Genomic DNA, 19217 nt, shown 5'->3' with positions numbered 1-19217 from the left:
GTTGGCAGATGAGTGATGCATACATTGAGGCTCTTAAAATGAGTATCTTCTTTATTTTATTTGTAGTTCTGGTTATAAATGTGAACTTGCTGAAAAGATTTTTAAAAATTAAATTATCACAGTTTTGTAAAGTGGAATTGTTTACAGTTTTGTAAAGTGGAAACCAGCAAGGTTCCCATTCATGGTTCCCATCCAGATTGGATTCAGGGGTGGTGCAGAGAAAACAAGTGTGTTCCTCTGCATGGTTTTGCTAGTCATATTCATAAAGGATCCAAGTCTAATCATGTTGATACTGCAAAGCTATAAAACCTTTAAAGCCATCTAGAATGAAGCGGAAAGAATATTTTGAGAAATCCGAAACCGTGACAAGTCGTGTTGGTTGAGCATGAGAACGCTTCCTGTTGCCAAATGATTGGAGACTAAACAAAAAACAAAGCAAAGTCTTGAATAGCCAATTTCAATTTTACACAATGCTAAAGACCAAATTATCTTGGACATTGCATTTTGATATCTGCAAAGATTTTCTCCATTAAATGAGCGAAAAGATTAACGAAAAAATGTGTTTGTACTGTCTCAAATGGTTGTTGCACACAAGCAGGATAGGTCCATCTCAAATTTAAACAGTGCCTCAAAGCTTGCTTGAAAAAATGTTTTGAATGTATACTCATGGAATAGCGCTCTGATTAAATTTTCATTTTTAGGGCTTTTAAAAAGCCATTGTTGTAACATGCCAGTGTCGTAGTGGTATCATGCAAAATTCCAAGTCTTGTGAACCGCGTTTGTTTCTCGGCTGGTGCACAGTCATTGAAGCAAGATATTTTATAGACTTCTATTTGTGGTATCTTGAGGACTTCTGAGCTTTTCCAAGGCTTTTTATGTGGCATGCAGGTTCCATCTGAGAAGCAAACAACACTCTTTCAAATGTGTGTGATTTTTGCTTTTGAAAGTAGGCTGATTCTCAGTTATGGAACCCATGATATGACACACAAGCAGCGAGCAAAAGTGCCTGGTTTATTTTACTCATAGTGTTGGCTATAATGCAAAATTAACTTTTTGCCTTTGTGAACTTGCTTGAAAAGGCGTTAAAATTTTACATTATCAGAAACGAGCACTGATTGGGGTTAGAGTTTTGGGAAGTGGAAAGCAGCAAGTTTTCCAGTCTAGTAAACCAGGTTGAATACTTGACTGGTGCAGAGAAAACAAGTCTCTTGCGTCGCGTGTTTGCTAGTCATATTCATAAAGGATCCAAGTCTAATCATGTTGATACTGCAAAGCTATAAAACCTTTAAAGCCATCTAGAATGAAGCTGAGATAATATATGGACAAATATTAAACCTAGTCAAATCATGTTTGGTGAGCATGAGAACGCTTCCTGTTGCCAAATGATTGTAGATTAAACAAAAGACAAAGCAAAGTCTTGACGAGCCAAGGAACCAGTGGCTGAACATCATTTCAATTTTACCGTCAAAACTATGCTCTGGGAGATTTTTTTCTTTTGAAAATACACTGATTCTCACTTAAGGAACCCCTCATATGACAAACGAGTAGCCAGCAAAAGTGCGTCATTTTGCTTTTACTTGCCAGACTGCTGGCTATTCTTTATGTGAAAAAAACAAACAAAATGGACTTGTCTTATGGAGAAGACCTTCCAAGAGTGTGCACAATCAGTTTGTCGTTTGGCTCAGTGGCCTAATGGATAAGGCATCAGCCTTCGGAGCTGAGGATTGTGGGTTCAAGTCCCATCTGGGTCACTTATATCAGTACTACTCTTGCTTAGCCCTTTAAGAGGTTGCAGTCATCCACCCTTGCTTTGGCCAAAAAGTGAAGATGGGAAACAAAATGAAAACCTCTTAAAATTGACTGAATAAATGTGCCAACAGCAAGAAGTGGCCCACCCCACTTCTGTTACCACTCATGTCCCCAATCTTGATCCACCTTTCTGCATCACTCAAAAGCTTGCTTTGCACCATGGTGTACATTTGCTAGAGTCCCATAACTGTTCCATGTTGGCAGATGAGTGATGCATACATTGAGGCTCTTAAAATGAGTATCTTCTTTATTTTATTTGTAGTTCTGGTTATAAATGTGAACTTGCTGAAAAGATTTTTAAAAATTAAATTATCACAGTTTTGTAAAGTGGAATTGTTTACAGTTTTGTAAAGTGGAAACCAGCAAGGTTCCCATTCATGGTTCCCATCCAGGATTGGATTCAGGGGTGGTGCAGAGAAAACAAGTGTGTTCCTCTGCATGGTTTTGCTAGTCATATTCATAAAGGATCCAAGTCTAATCATGTTGATACTGCAAAGCTATAAAACCTTTAAAGCCATCTAGAATGAAGCGGAAAGAATATTTGAGAAATCCTAAACCGTGACAAGTCGTGTTGGTTGAGCATGAGAACGCTTCCTGTTGCCAAATGATTGGAGACTAAACAAAAAACAAAGCAAAGTCTTGAATAGCCAATTTCAATTTTACACAATGCTAAAGACCAAATTATCTTGGACATTGCATTTTGATATCTGCAAAGATTTTCTCCATTAAATGAGCGAAAAGATTAACGAAAAAATGTGTTTGTACTGTCTCAAATGGTTGTTGCACACAAGCAGGATAGGTCCATCTCAAATTTAAACAGTGCCTCAAAGCTTGCTTGAAAAAATGTTTTGAATGTATACTCATGGAATAGCGCTCTGATTAAATTTTCATTTTTAGGGCTTTTAAAAAGCCATTGTTGTAACATGCCAGTGTCGTAGTGGTATCATGCAAAATTCCAAGTCTTGTGAACCGCGTTTGTTTCTCGGCTGGTGCACAGTCATTGAAGCAAGATATTTTATAGACTTCTATTTGTGGTATCTTGAGGACTTCTGAGCTTTTCCAAGGCTTTTTATGTGGCATGCAGGTTCCATCTGAGAAGCAAACAACACTCTTTCAAATGTGTGTGATTTTTGCTTTTGAAAGTAGGCTGATTCTCAATTATGGAACCCATGATATGACACACAAGCAGCGAGCAAAAGTGCCTGGTTTATTTTACTCATAGTGTTGGCTATAATGCAAAATTAACTTTTTGCCTTTGTGAACTTGCTTGAAAAGGCAGTTAAAATTTTACATTATCAGAAACGAGCACTGATTGGGGTTAGATTTTTGGGAAGTGGAAAGCAGCAAGTTTTCCAGTCTAGTAAACCAGGTTGAATACTTGACTGGTGCAGAGAAAACAAGTCTCTTGCGTCGCGTGTTTGCTAGTCATATTCATAAAGGATCCAAGTCTAATCATGTTGATACTGCAAAGCTATAAAACCTTTAAAGCCATCTAGAATGAAGCTGAGATAATATATGGACAAATATTAAACCTAGTCAAATCATGTTTGGTGAGCATGAGAACACTTCCTGTTGCCAAATGATTGGAGACTAAGCAAAAACAAAGCAAAGTCTTGAATAGCCAAATTCAATTTTACACAATGCTAAAGACCAAATTATCTTGGACATTGCATTTTGATATCTGCAAAGATTTTCTCCATTAAATGAGCGAAAAGATTAACGAAAAAATGTGTTTGTACTGTCTCAAATGGTTGTTGCACACAAGCAGGATAGGTCCATCTCAAATTTAAACAGTGCCTCAAAGCTTGCTTGAAAAAATGTTTTGAATGTATACTCATGGAATAGCGCTCTGATTAAATTTTCATTTTTAGGGCTTTTAAAAAGCCATTGTTGTAACATGCCAGTGTCATAGTGGTATCATGCAAAATTCCAAGTCTTGTGAACCGCGTTTGTTTCTCGGCTGGTGCACAGTCATTGAAGCAAGATATTTTATAGACTTCTATTTGTGGTATCTTGAGGACTTCTGAGCTTTTCCAAGGCTTTTTATGTGGCATGCAGGTTCCATCTGAGAAGCAAACAACACTCTTTCAAATGTGTGTGATTTTTGCTTTTGAAAGTAGGCTGATTCTCAATTATGGAACCCATGATATGACACACAAGCAGCGAGCAAAAGTGCCTGGTTTATTTTACTCATAGTGTTGGCTATAATGCAAAATTAACTTTTTGCCTTTGTGAACTTGCTTGAAAAGGCGTTAAAATTTTACATTATCAGAAACGAGCACTGATTGGGGTTAGATTTTTGGGAAGTGGAAAGCAGCAAGTTTTCCAGTCTAGTAAACCAGGTTGAATACTTGACTGGTGCAGAGAAAACAAGTCTCTTGCGTCGCGTGTTTGCTAGTCATATTCATAAAGGATCCAAGTCTAATCATGTTGATACTGCAAAGCTATAAAACCTTTAAAGCCATCTAGAATGAAGCTGAGCTAATATATGGACAAATATTAAACCTAGTCAAATCATGTTTGGTGAGCATGAGAACGCTTCCTGTTGCCAAATGATTGGAGACTAAGCAAAAAACAAAGCAAAGTCTTGAATAGCCAATTTCAATTTTACACAATGCTAAAGACCAAATTATCTTGGACATTGCATTTTGATATCTGCAAAGATTTTCTCCATTAAATGAGCGAAAAGATTAACGAAAAAATGTGTTTGTACTGTCTCAAATGGTTGTTGCACACAAGCAGGATAGGTCCGTCTCAAATTTAAACAGTGCCTCAAAGCTTGCTTGAAAAAAATGTTTTGAATGTATACTCATGGAATAGCGCGCTGATTAAATTTTCATTTTTAGGGCTTTTAAAAAGCCATTGTTGTAACATGCCAGTGTCGTAGTTGTATCATGCAAAATTCCAAGTCTTGTGAACCGCGTTTGTTTCTCGGTTGGTGCACAGTCATTGAAGCAAGATATTTTATAGACTTCTATTTGTGGTATCTTGAGGACTTCTGAGCTTTTCCAAGGCTTTTTATGTGGCATGCAGGTTCCATCTGAGAAGCAAACAACACTCTTTCAAATGTGTGTGATTTTTGCTTTTGAAAGTAGGCTGATTCTCAATTATGGAACCCATGATATGAAACACAAGCAGCGAGCAAAAGTGCCTGGTTTATTTTACTCATAGTGTTGGCTATAATGCAAAATTAACTTTTTGCCTTTGTGAACTTGCTTGAAAAGGCATTAAAATTTTACATTATCAGAAACGAGCACTGATTGGGGTTAGATTTTTGTGAAGTGGAAAGCAGCAAGTTTTCCAGTCTAGTAAACCAGGTTGAATACTTGACTGGTGCAGAGAAAACAAGTCTCTTGCGTCGCGTGTTTGCTAGTCATATTCATAAAGGATCCAAGTCTAATCATGTTGATACTGCAAAGCTATAAACCTTTAAAGCCATCTAGAATGAAGCTGAGATAATATATGGACAAATATTAAACCTAGTCAAATCATGTTTGGTGAGCATGAGAACACTTCCTGTTGCCAAATGATTGGAGACTAAGCAAAAAACAAAGCAAAGTCTTGAATAGCCAAATTCAATTTTACACAATGCTAAAGACCAAATTATCTTGGACATTGCATTTTGATATCTGCAAAGATTTTCTCCATTAAATGAGCGAAAAGATTAACGAAAAAATGTGTTTGTACTGTCTCAAATGGTTGTTGCACACAAGCAGGATAGGTCCATCTCAAATTTAAACAGTGCCTCAAAGCTTGCTTGAAAAAATGTTTTGAATGTATACTCATGGAATAGCGCTCTGATTAAATTTTCATTTTTAGGGCTTTTAAAAAGCCATTGTTGTAACATGCCAGTGTCATAGTGGTATCATGCAAAATTCCAAGTCTTGTGAACCGCGTTTGTTTCTCGGCTGGTGCACAGTCATTGAAGCAAGATATTTTATAGACTTCTATTTGTGGTATCTTGAGGACTTCTGAGCTTTTCCAAGGCTTTTTATGTGGCATGCAGGTTCCATCTGAGAAGCAAACAACACTCTTTCAAATGTGTGTGATTTTTGCTTTTGAAAGTAGGCTGATTCTCAATTATGGAACCCATGATATGACACACAAGCAGCGAGCAAAAGTGCCTGGTTTATTTTACTCATAGTGTTGGCTATAATGCAAAATTAACTTTTTGCCTTTGTGAACTTGCTTGAAAAGGCGTTAAAATTTTGCATTATCAGAAACGAGCACTGATTGGGGTTAGATTTTTGGGAAGTGGAAAGCAGCAAGTTTTCCAGTCTAGTAAACCAGGTTGAATACTTGACTGGTGCAGAGAAAACAAGTCTCTTGCGTCGCGTGTTTGCTAGTCATATTCATAAAGGATCCAAGTCTAATCATGTTGATACTGCAAAGCTATAAAACCTTTAAAGCCATCTAGAATGAAGCTGAGATAATATATGGACAAATATTAAACCTAGTCAAATCATGTTTGGTGAGCATGAGAACGCTTCCTGTTGCCAAATGATTGGAGACTAAGCAAAAAACAAAGCAAAGTCTTGAATAGCCAATTTCAATTTTACACAATGCTAAAGACCAAATTATCTTGGACATTGCATTTTGATATCTGCAAAGATTTTCTCCATTAAATGAGCGAAAAGATTAACGAAAAAATGTGTTTGTACTGTCTCAAATGGTTGTTGCACACAAACAGGATAGGTCCATCTCAAATTTAAACAGTGCCTCAAAGCTTGCTTGAAAAAATGTTTTGAATGTATACTCATGGAATAGCGCTCTGATTAAATTTTCATTTTTAGGGCTTTTAAAAAGCCATTGTTGTAACATGCCAGTGTCATAGTGGTATCATGCAAAATTCCAAGTCTTGTGAACCGCGTTTGTTTCTCGGCTGGTGCACAGTCATTGAAGCAAGATATTTTATAGACTTCTATTTGTGGTATCTTGAGGACTTCTGAGCTTTTCCAAGGCTTTTTATGTGGCATGCAGGTTCCATCTGAGAAGCAAACAACACTCTTTCAAATGTGTGTGATTTTTGCTTTTGAAAGTAGGCTGATTCTCAATTATGGAACCCATGATATGACACACAAGCAGCGAGCAAAAGTGCCTGGTTTATTTTACTCATAGTGTTGGCTATAATGCAAAATTAACTTTTTGCCTTTGTGAACTTGCTTGAAAAGGCATTAAAATTTTACAATATCAGAAACGAGCACTGATTGGGGTTAGATTTTTGTGAAGTGCAAAGCAGCAAGTTTTCCAGTCTAGTAAACCAGGTTGAATACTTGACTGGTGCAGAGAAAACAAGTCTCTTGCGTCGCGTGTTTGCTAGTCATATTCATAAAGGATCCAAGTCTAATCATGTTGATACTGCAAAGCTATAAAACCTTTAAAGCCATCTAGAATGAAGCTGAGATAATATATGGACAAATATTAAACCTTGTCAAATCATGTTTGGTGAGCATGAGAACGCTTCCTGTTGCCAAATGATTGTAGATTAAACAGAAGACAAAGCAAAATCTTGACGAGTCAAGGAACCAGTGGCTGAACATCATTTCAATTTTACCGTCAAAACTATGCTGTTTTCTGGGAGATTTTTTTCTTTTGAAAATGCACTGATTCTCAGTTAAGGAACCCCTCATATGACAAATTAGTAGCCAGCAAAAGTGCGTCATTTTGCTTTTACTTGCCAGACTGCTGGCTTTTCTTTATGTGAAAAAAACAAACAAAATGGACTTGTCTTATGGAGAAGACCTTCCAAGAGTGTGCACAATGACTATGTTATGTGGCTCAGTGGCCTAATGGATAAGGCATCAGCCTTCGGAGCTGAGGATTGTGGGTTCAAGTCCCATCTGGGTCACTTATATCAGTACTACTCTTGCTTAGCCCTTTAAGAGATTGCAGTCATCCACCCTTGCTTTGGCCAAAAAGTGAAGATGGGAAACAAAATGAAAACCTCTTAAAATTGACTCAATAAATGTGCCAACAGCAAGAAGTGGCCCACCCCACTTCTGTTACCACTCATGTCCCCAATCTTGATCCACTTTTCTGCATCACTCAAAAGCTTGCTTTGCACCATGGTGTACATTTGCTAGAGTCCCATAACTGTTCCATGTTGGCAGATGAGTGATGCATACATTGAGGCTCTTAAAATGAGTATCTTCTTTATTTTATTTGTAGTTCTGGTTATAAATGTGAACTTGCTGAAAAGATTTTTAAAAATTAAATTATCACAGTTTTGTAAGGTGGAATTGTTTACAGTTTTGTAAAGTGGAAACCAGCAAGGTTCCCATTCATGGTTCCCATCCAGGTTGGATTCAGGGCTGGTGCAGAGAAAACAAGTGTGTTCCTCTGCATGGTTTTGCTAGTCATATTCATAAAGGATCCAAGTCTAATCATGTTGATACTGCAAAGCTATAAAACCTTTAAAGCCATCTAGAATGAAGCTGAGATAATATATGGACAAATATTAAACCTAGTCAAATCATGTTTGGTGAGCATGAGAACGCTTCCTGTTGCCAAATGATTGGAGACTAAACAAAAAACAAAGCAAAGTCTTGAATAGCCAATTTCAATTTTACACAATGCTAAAGACCAAATTATCTTGGACATTGCATTTTGATATCTGCAAAGATTTTCTCCATTAAATGAGCGAAAAGATTAACGAAAAAATGTGTTTGTACTGTCTCAAATGGTTGTTGCACACAAGCAGGATAGGTCCGTCTCAAATTTAAACAGTGCCTCAAAGCTTGCTTGAAAAAATGTTTTGAATGTATACTCATGGAATAGCGCGCTGATTAAATTTTCATTTTTAGGGCTTTTAAAAAGCCATTGTTGTAACATGCCAGTGTCGTAGTTGTATCATGCAAAATTCCAAGTCTTGTGAACCGCGTTTGTTTCTCGGTTGGTGCACAGTCATTGAAGCAAGATATTTTATAGACTTCTATTTGTGGTATCTTGAGGACTTCTGAGCTTTTCCAAGGCTTTTTATGTGGCATGCAGGTTCCATCTGAGAAGCAAACAACACTCTTTCAAATGTGTGTGATTTTTGCTTTTGAAAGTAGGCTGATTCTCAATTATGGAACCCATGATATGAAACACAAGCAGCGAGCAAAAGTGCCTGGTTTATTTTACTCATAGTGTTGGCTATAATGCAAAATTAACTTTTTGCCTTTGTGAACTTGCTTGAAAAGGCATTAAAATTTTACATTATCAGAAACGAGCACTGATTGGGGTTAGATTTTTGTGAAGTGGAAAGCAGCAAGTTTTCCAGTCTAGTAAACCAGGTTGAATACTTGACTGGTGCAGAGAAAACAAGTCTCTTGCGTCGCGTGTTTGCTAGTCATATTCATAAAGGATCCAAGTCTAATCATGTTGATACTGCAAAGCTATAAAACCTTTAAAGCCATCTAGAATGAAGCTGAGATAATATATGGACAAATATTAAACCTAGTCAAATCATGTTTGGTGAGCATGAGAACGCTTCCTGTTGCCAAATGATTGGAGACTAAGCAAAAAACAAAGCAAAGTCTTGAATAGCCAAATTCAATTTTACACAATGCTAAAGACCAAATTATCTTGGACATTGCATTTTGATATCTGCAAAGATTTTCTCCATTAAATGAGCGAAAAGATTAACGAAAAAATGTGTTTGTACTGTCTCAAATGGTTGTTGCACACAAGCAGGATAGGTCCATCTCAAATTTAAACAGTGCCTCAAAGCTTGCTTGAAAAAATGTTTTGAATGTATACTCATGGAATAGCGCTCTGATTAAATTTTCATTTTTAGGGCTTTTAAAAAGCCATTGTTGTAACATGCCAGTGTCATAGTGGTATCATGCAAAATTCCAAGTCTTGTGAACCGCGTTTGTTTCTCGGCTGGTGCACAGTCATTGAAGCAAGATATTTTATAGACTTCTATTTGTGGTATCTTGAGGACTTCTGAGCTTTTCCAAGGCTTTTTATGTGGCATGCAGGTTCCATCTGAGAAGCAAACAACACTCTTTCAAATGTGTGTGATTTTTGCTTTTGAAAGTAGGCTGATTCTCAATTATGGAACCCATGATATGACACACAAGCAGCGAGCAAAAGTGCCTGGTTTATTTTACTCATAGTGTTGGCTATAATGCAAAATTAACTTTTTGCCTTTGTGAACTTGCTTGAAAAGGCGTTAAAATTTTACATTATCAGAAACGAGCACTGATTGGGGTTAGATTTTTGGGAAGTGGAAAGCAGCAAGTTTTCCAGTCTAGTAAACCAGGTTGAATACTTGACTGGTGCAGAGAAAACAAGTCTCTTGCGTCGCGTGTTTGCTAGTCATATTCATAAAGGATCCAAGTCTAATCATGTTGATACTGCAAAGCTATAAAACCTTTAAAGCCATCTAGAATGAAGCTGAGATAATATATGGACAAATATTAAACCTAGTCAAATCATGTTTGGTGAGCATGAGAACGCTTCCTGTTGCCAAACGATTGGAGACTAAGCAAAAAACAAAGCAAAGTCTTGAATAGCCAATTTCAATTTTACACAATGCTAAAGACCAAATTATCTTGGACATTGCATTTTGATATCTGCAAAGATTTTCTCCATTAAATGAGCGAAAAGATTAACGAAAAAAATGTGTTTGTACTGTCTCAAATGGTTGTTGCACACAAACAGGATAGGTCCATCTCAAATTTAAACAGTGCCTCAAAGCTTGCTTGAAAAAATGTTTTGAATGTATACTCATGGAATAGCGCTCTGATTAAATTTTCATTTTTAGGGCTTTTAAAAAGCCATTGTTGTAACATGCCAGTGTCATAGTGGTATCATGCAAAATTCCAAGTCTTGTGAACCGCGTTTGTTTCTCGGCTGGTGCACAGTCATTGAAGCAAGATATTTTATAGACTTCTATTTGTGGTATCTTGAGGACTTCTGAGCTTTTCCAAGGCTTTTTATGTGGCATGCAGGTTCCATCTGAGAAGCAAACAACACTCTTTCAAATGTGTGTGATTTTTGCTTTTGAAAGTAGGCTGATTCTCAATTATGGAACCCATGATATGACACACAAGCAGCGAGCAAAAGTGCCTGGTTTATTTTACTCATAGTGTTGGCTATAATGCAAAATTAACTTTTTGCCTTTGTGAACTTGCTTGAAAAGGCATTAAAATTTTACAATATCAGAAACGAGCACTGATTGGGGTTAGATTTTTGTGAAGTGCAAAGCAGCAAGTTTTCCAGTCTAGTAAACCAGGTTGAATACTTGACTGGTGCAGAGAAAACAAGTCTCTTGCGTCGCGTGTTTGCTAGTCATATTCATAAAGGATCCAAGTCTAATCATGTTGATACTGCAAAGCTATAAAACCTTTAAAGCCATCTAGAATGAAGCTGAGATAATATATGGACAAATATTAAACCTTGTCAAATCATGTTTGGTGAGCATGAGAACGCTTCCTGTTGCCAAATGATTGTAGATTAAACAGAAGACAAAGCAAAATCTTGACGAGTCAAGGAACCAGTGGCTGAACATCATTTCAATTTTACCGTCAAAACTATGCTGTTTTCTGGGAGATTTTTTTCTTTTGAAAATGCACTGATTCTCAGTTAAGGAACCCCTCATATGACAAATTAGTAGCCAGCAAAAGTGCGTCATTTTGCTTTTACTTGCCAGACTGCTGGCTTTTCTTTATGTGAAAAAAACAAACAAAATGGACTTGTCTTATGGAGAAGACCTTCCAAGAGTGTGCACAATGACTATGTTATGTGGCTCAGTGGCCTAATGGATAAGGCATCAGCCTTCGGAGCTGAGGATTGTGGGTTCAAGTCCCATCTGGGTCACTTATATCAGTACTACTCTTGCTTAGCCCTTTAAGAGATTGCAGTCATCCACCCTTGCTTTGGCCAAAAAGTGAAGATGGGAAACAAAATGAAAACCTCTTAAAATTGACTCAATAAATGTGCCAACAGCAAGAAGTGGCCCACCCCACTTCTGTTACCACTCATGTCCCCAATCTTGATCCACTTTTCTGCATCACTCAAAAGCTTGCTTTGCACCATGGTGTACATTTGCTAGAGTCCCATAACTGTTCCATGTTGGCAGATGAGTGATGCATACATTGAGGCTCTTAAAATGAGTATCTTCTTTATTTTATTTGTAGTTCTGGTTATAAATGTGAACTTGCTGAAAAGATTTTAAAAATTAAATTATCACAGTTTTGTAAGGTGGAATTGTTTACAGTTTTGTAAAGTGGAAACCAGCAAGGTTCCCATTCATGGTTCCCATCCAGGTTGGATTCAGGGCTGGTGCAGAGAAAACAAGTGTGTTCCTCTGCATGGTTTTGCTAGTCATATTCATAAAGGATCCAAGTCTAATCATGTTGATACTGCAAAGCTATAAAACCTTTAAAGCCATCTAGAATGAAGCTGAGATAATATATGGACAAATATTAAACCTAGTCAAATCATGTTTGGTGAGCATGAGAACGCTTCCTGTTGCCAAATGATTGGAGACTAAACAAAAAACAAAGCAAAGTCTTGAATAGCCAATTTCAATTTTACACAATGCTAAAGACCAAATTATCTTGGACATTGCATTTTGATATCTGCAAAGATTTTCTCCATTAAATGAGCGAAAAGATTAACGAAAAAATGTGTTTGTACTGTCTCAAATGGTTGTTGCACACAAGCAGGATAGGTCCGTCTCAAATTTAAACAGTGCCTCAAAGCTTGCTTGAAAAAAATGTTTTGAATGTATACTCATGGAATAGCGCGCTGATTAAATTTTCATTTTTAGGGCTTTTAAAAAGCCATTGTTGTAACATGCCAGTGTCGTAGTTGTATCATGCAAAATTCCAAGTCTTGTGAACCGCGTTTGTTTCTCGGTTGGTGCACAGTCATTGAAGCAAGATATTTTATAGACTTCTATTTGTGGTATCTTGAGGACTTCTGAGCTTTTCCAAGGCTTTTTATGTGGCATGCAGGTTCCATCTGAGAAGCAAACAACACTCTTTCAAATGTGTGTGATTTTTGCTTTTGAAAGTAGGCTGATTCTCAATTATGGAACCCATGATATGAAACACAAGCAGCGAGCAAAAGTGCCTGGTTTATTTTACTCATAGTGTTGGCTATAATGCAAAATTAACTTTTTGCCTTTGTGAACTTGCTTGAAAAGGCATTAAAATTTTACATTATCAGAAACGAGCACTGATTGGGGTTAGATTTTTGTGAAGTGGAAAGCAGCAAGTTTTCCAGTCTAGTAAACCAGGTTGAATACTTGACTGGTGCAGAGAAAACAAGTCTCTTGCGTCGCGTGTTTGCTAGTCATATTCATAAAGGATCCAAGTCTAATCATGTTGATACTGCAAAGCTATAAAACCTTTAAAGCCATCTAGAATGAAGCTGAGATAATATATGGACAAATATTAAACCTAGTCAAATCATGTTTGGTGAGCATGAGAACGCTTCCTGTTGCCAAATGATTGGAGACTAAGCAAAAAACAAAGCAAAGTCTTGAATAGCCAAATTCAATTTTACACAATGCTAAAGACCAAATTATCTTGGACATTGCATTTTGATATCTGCAAAGATTTTCTCCATTAAATGAGCGAAAAGATTAACGAAAAAATGTGTTTGTACTGTCTCAAATGGTTGTTGCACACAAGCAGGATAGGTCCATCTCAAATTTAAACAGTGCCTCAAAGCTTGCTTGAAAAAATGTTTTGAATGTATACTCATGGAATAGCGCTCTGATTAAATTTTCATTTTTAGGGCTTTTAAAAAGCCATTGTTGTAACATGCCAGTGTCATAGTGGTATCATGCAAAATTCCAAGTCTTGTGAACCGCGTTTGTTTCTCGGCTGGTGCACAGTCATTGAAGCAAGATATTTTATAGACTTCTATTTGTGGTATCTTGAGGACTTCTGAGCTTTTCCAAGGCTTTTTATGTGGCATGCAGGTTCCATCTGAGAAGCAAACAACACTCTTTCAAATGTGTGTGATTTTTGCTTTTGAAAGTAGGCTGATTCTCAGTTATGGAACCCATGATATGACACACAAGCAGCGAGCAAAAGTGCCTGGTTTATTTTACTCATAGTGTTGGCTATAATGCAAAATTAACTTTTTGCCTTTGTGAACTTGCTTGAAAAGGCGTTAAAATTTTACATTATCAGAAACGAGCACTGATTGGGGTTAGATTTTTGGGAAGTGGAAAGCAGCAAGTTTTCCAGTCTAGTAAACCAGGTTGAATACTTGACTGGTGCAGAGAAAACAAGTCTCTTGCGTCGCGTGTTTGCTAGTCATATTCATAAAGGATCCAAGTCTAATCATGTTGATACTGCAAAGCTATAAAACCTTTAAAGCCATCTAGAATGAAGCTGAGATAATATATGGACAAATATTAAACCTAGTCAAATCATGTTTGGTGAGCATGAGAACGCTTCCTGTTGCCAAATGATTGGAGACTAAGCAAAAAACAAAGCAAAGTCTTGAATAGCCAATTTCAATTTTACACAATGCTAAAGACCAAATTATCTTGGACATTGCATTTTGATATCTGCAAAGATTTTCTCCATTAAATGAGCGAAAAGATTAACGAAAAAATGTGTTTGTACTGTCTCAAATGGTTGTTGCACACAAGCAGGATAGGTCCATCTCAAATTTAAACAGTGCCTCAAAGCTTGCTTGAAAAAATGTTTTGAATGTATACTCATGGAATAGCGCTCTGATTAAATTTTCATTTTTAGGGCTTTTAAAAAGCCATTGTTGTAACATGCCAGTGTCGTAGTGGTATCATGCAAAATTCCAAGTCTTGTGAACCGCGTTTGTTTCTCGGCTGGTGCACAGTCATTGAAGCAAGATATTTTATAGACTTCTATTTGTGGTATCTTGAGGACTTCTGAGCTTTTCCAAGGCTTTTTATGTGGCATGCAGGTTCCATCTGAGAAGCAAACAACACTCTTTCAAATGTGTGTGATTTTTGCTTTTGAAAGTAGGCTGATTCTCAATTATGGAACCCATGATATGACACACAAGCAGCGAGCAAAAGTGCCTGGTTTATTTTACTCATAGTGTTGGCTATAATGCAAAATTAACTTTTTGCCTTTGTGAACTTGCTTGAAAAGGCATTAAAATTTTACAATATCAGAAACGAGCACTGATTGGGGTTAGATTTTTGTGAAGTGCAAAGCAGCAAGTTTTCCAGTCTAGTAAACCAGGTTGAATACTTGACTGGTGCAGAGAAAACAAGTCTCTTGCGTCGCGTGTTTGCTAGTCATATTCATAAATGATCCAAGTCTAATCATGTTGATACTGCAAAGCTATAAAACCTTTAAAGCCATCTAGAATGAAGCTGAGATAATATATGGACAAATATTAAACCTTGTCAAATCATGTTTGGTGAGCATGAGAACGCTTCCTGTTGCCAAATGATTGTAGATTAAACAGAAGACAAAGCAAAATCTTGACGAGTCAAGGAACCAGTGGCTGAACATCATTTCAATTTTACCGTCAAAACTATGCTGTTTTCTGGGAGATTTTTTTCTTTTGAAAATGCACTGATTCTCAGTTAAGGAACCCCTCATATGACAAATTAGTAGCCAGCAAAAGTGCGTCATTTTGCTTTTACTTGCCAGACTGCTGGCTTTTCTTTATGTGAAAAAAACAAACAAAATGGACTTGTCTTATGGAGAAGACCTTCCAAGAGTGTGCACAATGACTATGTTATGTGGCTCAGTGGCCTAATGGATAAGGCATCAGCCTTCGGAGCTGAGGATTGTGGGTTCAAGTCCCATCTGGGTCACTTATATCAGTACTACTCTTGCTTAGCCCTTTAAGAGATTGCAGTCATCCACCCTTGCTTTGGCCAAAAAGTGAAGATGGGAAACAAAATGAAAACCTCTTAAAATTGACTCAATAAATGTGCCAACAGCAAGAAGTGGCCCACCCCACTTCTGTTACCACTCATGTCCCCAATCTTGATCCACTTTTCTGCATCACTCAAAAGCTTGCTTTGCACCATGGTGTACATTTGCTAGAGTCCCATAACTGTTCCATGTTGGCAGATGAGTGATGCATACATTGAGGCTCTTAAAATGAGTATCTTCTTTATTTTATTTGTAGTTCTGGTTATAAATGTGAACTTGCTGAAAAGATTTTTAAAAATTAAATTATCACAGTTTTGTAAGGTGGAATTGTTTACAGTTTTGTAAAGTGGAAACCAGCAAGGTTCCCATTCATGGTTCCCATCCAGGTTGGATTCAGGGCTGGTGCAGAGAAAACAAGTGTGTTCCTCTGCATGGTTTTGCTAGTCATATTCATAAAGGATCCAAGTCTAATCATGTTGATACTGCAAAGCTATAAAACCTTTAAAGCCATCTAGAATGAAGCTGAGATAATATATGGACAAATATTAAACCTAGTCAAATCATGTTTGGTGAGCATGAGAACGCTTCCTGTTGCCAAATGATTGGAGACTAAACAAAAAACAAAGCAAAGTCTTGAATAGCCAATTTCAATTTTACACAATGCTAAAGACCAAATTATCTTGGACATTGCATTTTGATATCTGCAAAGATTTTCTCCATTAAATGAGCGAAAAGATTAACGAAAAAATGTGTTTGTACTGTCTCAAATGGTTGTTGCACACAAGCAGGATAGGTCCGTCTCAAATTTAAACAGTGCCTCAAAGCTTGCTTGAAAAAAATGTTTTGAATGTATACTCATGGAATAGCGCGCTGATTAAATTTTCATTTTTAGGGCTTTTAAAAAGCCATTGTTGTAACATGCCAGTGTCGTAGTTGTATCATGCAAAATTCCAAGTCTTGTGAACCGCGTTTGTTTCTCGGTTGGTGCACAGTCATTGAAGCAAGATATTTTATAGACTTCTATTTGTGGTATCTTGAGGACTTCTGAGCTTTTCCAAGGCTTTTTATGTGGCATGCAGGTTCCATCTGAGAAGCAAACAACACTCTTTCAAATGTGTGTGATTTTTGCTTTTGAAAGTAGGCTGATTCTCAATTATGGAACCCATGATATGAAACACAAGCAGCGAGCAAAAGTGCCTGGTTTATTTTACTCATAGTGTTGGCTATAATGCAAAATTAACTTTTTGCCTTTGTGAACTTGCTTGAAAAGGCATTAAAATTTTACATTATCAGAAACGAGCACTGATTGGGGTTAGATTTTTGTGAAGTGGAAAGCAGCAAGTTTTCCAGTCTAGTAAACCAGGTTGAATACTTGACTGGTGCAGAGAAAACAAGTCTCTTGCGTCGCGTGTTTGCTAGTCATATTCATAAAGGATCCAAGTCTAATCATGTTGATACTGCAAAGCTATAAAACCTTTAAAGCCATCTAGAATGAAGCTGAGATAATATATGGACAAATATTAAACCTAGTCAAATCATGTTTGGTGAGCATGAGAACGCTTCCTGTTGCCAAATGATTGGAGACTAAGCAAAAAACAAAGCAAAGTCTTGAATAGCCAATTTCAATTTTACACAATGCTAAAGACCAAATTATCTTGGACATTGCATTTTGATATCTGCAAAGATTTTCTCCATTAAATGAGCGAAAAGATTAACGAAAAAATGTGTTTGTACTGTCTCAAATGGTTGTTGCACACAAGCAGGATAGGTCCGTCTCAAATTTAAACAGTGCCTCAAAGCTTGCTTGAAAAAAATGTTTTGAATGTATACTCATGGAATAGCGCTCTGATTAAATTTTCATTTTTAGGGCTTTTAAAAAGCCATTGTTGTAACATGCCAGTGTCGTAGTGGTATCATGCAAAATTCCAAGTCTTGTGAACCGCGTTTGTTTCTCGGCTGGTGCACAGTCATTGAAGCAAGATATTTTATAGACTTCTATTTGTGGTATCTTGAGGACTTCTGAGCTTTTCCAAGGCTTTTTATGTGGCATGCAGGTTCCATCTGAGAAGCAAACAACACTCTTTCAAATGTGTGTGATTTTTGCTTTTGAAAGTAGGCTGATTCTCAATTATGGAACCCATGATATGACACACAAGCAGCGAGCAAAAGTGCCTGGTTTATTTTACTCATAGTGTTGGCTATAATGCAAAATTAACTTTTTGCCTTTGTGAACTTGCTTGAAAAGGCATTAAAATTTTACAATATCAGAAACGAGCACTGATTGGGGTTAGATTTTTGTGAAGTGGAAAGCAGCAAGTTTTCCAGTCTAGTAAACCAGGTTGAATACTTGACTGGTGCAGAGAAAACAAGTCTCTTGCGTCGCGTGTTTGCTAGTCATATTCATAAAGGATCCAAGTCTAATCATGTTGATACTGCAAAGCTATAAAACCTTTAAAGCCATCTAGAATGAAGCTGAGATAATATATGGACAAATATTAAACCTTGTCAAATCATGTTTGGTGAGCATGAGAACGCTTCCTGTTGCCAAATGATTGTAGATTAAACAGAAGACAAAGCAAAATCTTGACGAGTCAAGGAACCAGTGGCTGAACATCATTTCAATTTTACCGTCAAAACTATGCTGTTTTCTGGGAGATTTTTTTCTTTTGAAAATGCACTGATTCTCACTTAAGGAACCCCTCATATGACAAATTAGTAGCCAGCAAAAGTGCGTCATTTTGCTTTTACTTGCCAGACTGCTGGCTTTTCTTTATGTGAAAAAAACAAACAAAATGGACTTGTCTTATGGAGAAGACCTTCCAAGAGTGTACACAACCACTACCTTTCCTGGCCCAGTGGCCTAATGGATAAGGCATCACCCTCTAGAGCTGAGGACTCCAAGCACCACATCAAAAATCTTAAAAAAGCTCAGAGGCATATTTGGTAGAAATCATTTGGATAGCTTTCTTTACTTGTTCTGTCCCAGTTGGGAATTTATCCCAGAGCACAAGAACAGGAACCTTTTATGATAGCACAACACCACTCACACAAGTTTTTGGGTTATTATTTAAATTTAGATGAACTTATCCTTATTGTGTACCAGCATCTGAGACAGTATAAAACCTTTTTTTCTTACTCTTCACTGATTTAATGGAGAAAGTATTTGCGTATATCAAAATGCAATGTCCACGTTAATACGGTCGTTATAATTGTGAAAAATTGAAATTGGCTAGTCAAGACTTTGCTTTGTCTTCTATTCTATCTGCAGTCATTTGGTAACAGGAAGGTTTCTCATCTTCACCAAACATGACTTGTCAAGGTTTAGTATTTGTGCAAATATTTTCTCAGCTTCATTCTAGATGACTTTAAAGACTTTATAGCTCTGCTATATCAACATGATTAGAATTGGAGCATTTATGAATATGACTAGCAACCGTGTTAACAATTTACATTATCAGAAAATATCACTGATTGGGGTTTGTTTTTGAATAAATGATTGTCTGAAATGACATCTTTTCAATTTGTTCCTTTCATGTGAAGACATCAGTCTTCAGAGCTGAAGATTGTGGGTTCTAGTTC

General features: G+C 37.0%; 4 non-coding genes across 4 annotated transcripts; all 4 read left to right on the top strand.

Annotated features, from left to right (window-relative positions):
* The first annotated feature begins 1678 nt into the window (after window positions 1-1678).
* On the top strand, window positions 1679-1751 carry trnar-ucg. The gene has a single exon. It is a non-coding gene; the product is annotated as a tRNA-Arg (tRNA).
* A 5833-nt stretch (window positions 1752-7584) lies between these two features.
* Window positions 7585-7657, top strand: trnar-ucg. The gene has a single exon. It is a non-coding gene; the product is annotated as a tRNA-Arg (tRNA).
* Window positions 7658-11543: 3886 nt separating this feature from the next.
* trnar-ucg lies at window positions 11544-11616 on the top strand. Its single transcript has one exon. It is a non-coding gene; the product is annotated as a tRNA-Arg (tRNA).
* Window positions 11617-15501: 3885 nt separating this feature from the next.
* On the top strand, window positions 15502-15574 carry trnar-ucg. The gene has a single exon. It is a non-coding gene; the product is annotated as a tRNA-Arg (tRNA).
* The last annotated feature ends 3643 nt before the right edge of the window (window positions 15575-19217 follow it).

This window comes from Electrophorus electricus, chromosome 20, assembly GCF_013358815.1.
Source record: "Electrophorus electricus isolate fEleEle1 chromosome 20, fEleEle1.pri, whole genome shotgun sequence".
In the NCBI taxonomy this organism is placed as follows: Eukaryota; Metazoa; Chordata; class Actinopteri; order Gymnotiformes; family Gymnotidae; genus Electrophorus; species Electrophorus electricus.
Note: the sequence above shows the minus strand (reverse complement) of the source record. Positions and strands in the feature narration are given on the sequence as shown.